We start from the raw sequence: 5,000 nt of genomic DNA on the forward strand, positions 1-5,000 counted from the left end.
ACGTATAGCATGTTTGTGTGAATTTTCTCAATGATTTCATGGGATATGCTATGTTGAGTCCTATGCTGCCGAAGGACCCCTCCCCTGGTTAAGTAATCTTCATAATCTGCTGTGTATAACCCTCCTGGAGAGTTGTGAGACTTTCCCAGTTGGGCGGTGGGAATGTTGAAAAAGAAGAGACTTTCTGTACGTGTGACTGCGTTTGTGTGGGTTCTATGTTTGTGTGTGTGTGTGTGTGTGTGTGTGTGTGTGTGTGTGTGTGCGTGCGTGTGTGTGTATGTGTGTCTGTACGAGCGTGCACACACACATCTTTCATCTTTGGTTTATTTACATCGTCCCACTTTTGTATGAATTTCCTCGCATGGCATAAACACAAGTTAGTGTTAACCTCTAGCGTTTCACTAGTAATCAATGTCAAATAGAGCCACGCCACATTTCACGACCCTCCAACCCTAATCTATCCAACCACTCACTCCCCTGCCTAATTCTTCACCTAACAGTGTCCATACGTAACACTTTGCCCTAACGTTTGTGTTATGGATACGACCAAGACCTCCGGACTGCAGCCAATCTTCACACGTTATTGTCGCACCTTATCAAATTACGGGCCAGGGAGGCTGTTAAATGACCACACAGAGGCCCCGTGGTCGTGTTAGGGCAAAAGGCAAGAAGGGAAGGGAAGGAAAGGACAGCCAGAGATGACCGACCATGGGAAAGAGAAGGATAAAGGAGTGAAGAGAAAGAAGGCAAGGTGTGATGGGGGTGGACAGCGGTCACTCCACCAAAGAGGATAATTGGAGCAACCAATTTTAGTGGATGTTGGGTCCATGTGGAGGGGGTCCGAGATAGCGAAGGAGAGAGAGATAGTGCGTGCGGATGACCATCCAGCTCTCGGAGGGTTGTAGTTGTTACTTAAATCACGTAGTCACGCACAGACCACCTGCAGCCTCTTGGTCTTTAGTAACGTAGTTTGAGAGGGAGTTTCTGTTTTTATTTCATTGCGAATGCCATCTTTTTTTTTTTCTTTTTTTTTATATATACCTGTATTGTTGTCGTTGCAATAATCATTACTGTTTTCGTCATCTATATTTTTACCGTTAGCTTTAGCATTAGCTTTACCCGTGCCCTTATCATCATCATCATTATCTGTATCGTCATTATCATCTTCATTATTGGTTTCACTATTGATAAAATGATTGCTATTATCATTATCAATATTTTTTTCATCATGATTATAATTTTTATCATTATCATCATACCATTATTATCACTGTTACCCATATAGTTATATATATTATCGTAATCATTTTCATCGTTATCAATATTGTTATTAATCTACACCACCATCGTAGATTATGACACTGATAAAAACAGCCGAATAGGTTCACTATTTTCTTCTCTGCGAAGCTGCTTATGTTAGGCAAGTTTTCCAACTTTCAAAATTTATCAGGGAAATGTGAGCGGTCTTTTATCCTTGTTTTTTTTTCTTTCTTTCTTTCTTTCTTTCTTTGTTTTGTCTTTACATCAAAATAACATCTCGTGATTTATTTCGTTGGTGTTTTTCCCTTCCGGAAGATAGCCACGCAATGTTTCGTGACGTTTCATAGACACTTTGATCTTTAGATTGCTAAGTGATATCATTCTCCATCATCTATAACGAGCCTTTTAAAAGATAATGATCTATTCCGTTTTTCATATCATGAACCTAGAATTAAGGATAATGATTGCGGTAATGTTGAAAATATCTTGAATATCTAGTATGATATACTACCCTAATTGCATGTACAGGTAGCCTAATGTATCTTAAGTAGACAGCATGTTGATAAAGTAAAGGAATAAGGAGGAGAAGAGGGGATTAAATGAAGCAGAAATTAAGGGAGTTTGGGAAGGAGGGAAGAAAGGGGGAGAAGGAAAGAAGGAAGAAAGAAGGAAGACAGATAAGTTTTAAATAGTGCTTGACCTAGACGACCTTCTTTTTTGATGCACTGCCAAATAATCGGATTTGGTGTAATGAATGAAAACGTCTTTGGTTATTAACTAATTTGCTTTTGTTGATGACAATCTAAGACCATTCGTGGTACCTGCAACTCCCGACCCCATACATTAGATTAGATGGACTATAATATATCTGAATAACTGTAAAAAGACATTCGAAAGCAATCAAGAGTGATTACATGAACAACGTATCATTAAATACATATCACTCGCCATCTTCTAGACCATATATATATTTTCCCATAGTTTGCCGTACATCAAGTAATAGATTTTCATTCGTCTTTCTTTTGATGAGACGATACTGTACGATGTTATTACAGGAAAATTGTATCTAATCACTGTAATTCCAGGCCAACCGTACAGGGCACTTCCGCTTGCGAATGTTAGTTCATGGAAGCGGTTCGCAAAATACGAAACTCGCGTGGTCTCATGAAATATATATGAACAATTTATGAGCAACCATTATCACGTTTATGTACTGATGAACAAAGATATTTTTACGAAGGTTTACTCTTACGTCTTATATCGCGGTCATGTTTACGTAAGAAAATCATTGATCAAATAAAGTACCTATAAAATCAAAACAAAACAACAAATTAGATGTAACATTAAGACCTAATAAATGATGTGTTTCTTGATAGAGAATCCGACCTGCTTCATTATACAGTGAAAAAAATGAACACATGTTAAAAGGTATTCCACTCAATCAAGTTATATCAAAATCTCAGATAAGGTCAGTATCGTAACATATAGCGGAGACTAGATTACACTTTCAGGGCCAGTCATATCTGTCAACATCACGAAGTTTGCATAATGTCGTGTTGATGGCATTGCGATTGCTAGCATTCATTTGCATAACATTGTTGTGGGTTCATTTAATTACGTGGTCATGAGATCTCATGAGAGGAGACGTTGTGCATGATTTACATTGGATTTGTATTATCCATTCATTAATTATACACTAAAGAAAATTTCTATATCTGTGAAAGAGAGAGAGAGAGAGAGAGAGAGAGAGAGAGAGAGAGAGAGAGAGAGAGAGAGAGAGAGTGATAGACAGATAGATAGAGATAGAGAGAGAGAGAGGAAGAGAGAGAGAGAGACAGATAGATAGAGATAGAGAGAGAGAGAGAGAGAGATAGACAGATAGATAGAGATAGAGAGAAAGAGAGAGAGAGAGAGAGAGAGAGAGAGAGAGGAAAAGAGATGTTCTAAAGATTCATCCCCTCCTATTTATCCTTGTTTCTTCTCCGCCTCCTCTTTCTTAGGCAATGATGGCTCAACCCCGGCTTCTATGCACGCTTATTGACACACCCGGGCCGACGCTGCCTTCAGAAACTCATTCATGACAGCGCCGAGGTTTACTCTTCTAGCAAAGGTCATTTATCTCCTTGCGCGTCCAATCTGCGTGATATTTTCTCTTGCTCTCTCTCTCTCTTTTATCTTTTTTTTCTCTCTCTCTCGTTATCTTGCTTTCTATCTCTCTCTCTTTATCTTTCTTTTTTCCTCTCTTTATCTTATTTTCTCTCTCTCTCTCTATCTTTCTTTTTATCTCTCTCTTTATCTTTCTTTCTCTCTCTCTTTTCTTTCTTTATCTTATTTTCTCTCTCTCTTTATCTTATTTTCTCTCTCTCTCTTTATCTTTCTTTTTTCTTCTCTCTCTCTTTATCTTTCTCTCTCTCTCTTTATCTTTCTTTCTATCTCTCTCTTTATCTTTCTTTCTCTCTCTCTTTATCTTATTCTCTCTCTCTCTCTCTCTCTCATAGCATATAATCACCATTATTATCATCATCAGTATCCTTATCATCACCATTATGATTTTCAGCATGGTTACTCTTATTAGGGTTATCATCACTATCACTGTTATTGTTATCATTGTTATAAATGTAAACGTTAACACTATCAGCATCATCATTATCACTAATATTATCATCATTGTTGTTATTATCATTATCGTAATCCTCATTATTATTATTACTATCAATATCGTAATCATTCTCAAATTAAGATTAATAGACATTCTAACCTTCTATCACACATCAGCCATATCAAAGACTGAGAGAGGGAGAGGGGTGGAGAGGGAACAGGGGGAGGGGAGGGGGGTATGGTCCATTGACACCCTTGTGGCCACCATCCCCCATACCCCCATATCCCCATACCCTCAAGCGGTAGGGTGGGGGTAGGGTATGGGCACTTAACGTTTATATATGGGGGGGGCAGGAGGGCAGCTGGAAAAGAAAATTGATAAAAGTGGGGGCAAGTAGAGTGGGAAGATAAGGGGTACGATATCATAGTCAGAAGGAGGGAATAGTAGAAGAGGGAAAGGGAAGATACGAAAGAGAGATTTGATGGAATGAAAAAGAGACTTGATAAAACGAGAGAAAAGGATAGGAAAAACAGGAAAAGGCCTGCAAAAAATGAAAACAAATAAAATCCATGTCGTAAGTCAAGATATACACGAAATGAAATCGTGAGAGGAAACTGAAAAAAGCGAGCGAAAGAGAGAGAGAGAGAGAGAGAGAGAGAGAGAGAGAGAGAGAGAGAGAGAGAGAGAGAGAGAGAGAGAGAGAGAGAGAGAGAGAGAGAGAGAGAGAGAGAAACAGACAGAGAAAGAAAGAAACAAACAACCAAACAAACAACCAGAAACAAACAACCAGAAACAGAAAATAAGACACAAAGACCGACAAACAAACCAACAAACAAACAGAAACAGGCAGACACAGACAGAACCAAACAGAGACAAATAAAAAAAAAAAAAAACAGGAATAACGAAGAGCCAATCCAAAGGGAAAACTAAGGAGAGAGCGCGGGACCGACCAGGAAGGGCGTGAAAAGGCGGAGGGGTTATGTGACATCTCCCAGCAGGTCGTAACTCCCAGACGGAGGCCATGTGGCGACTTGACGGCAGGCGGATGTGACTGACACCCGAGCATGTGTGTGAGAAAGAGAAGAGGGATTGGGTGGGGGGGGGGAGATATGTGCACGTGTATATTCAAGCATGTGTGAGT

The sequence above is a fragment of the Penaeus japonicus genome, unplaced genomic scaffold, assembly GCF_977035675.1.
Source record: "Penaeus japonicus unplaced genomic scaffold, GWHDUDI00000001_assembly GWHDUDI00000024, whole genome shotgun sequence".
Taxonomy (NCBI): domain Eukaryota; kingdom Metazoa; phylum Arthropoda; class Malacostraca; order Decapoda; family Penaeidae; genus Penaeus; species Penaeus japonicus.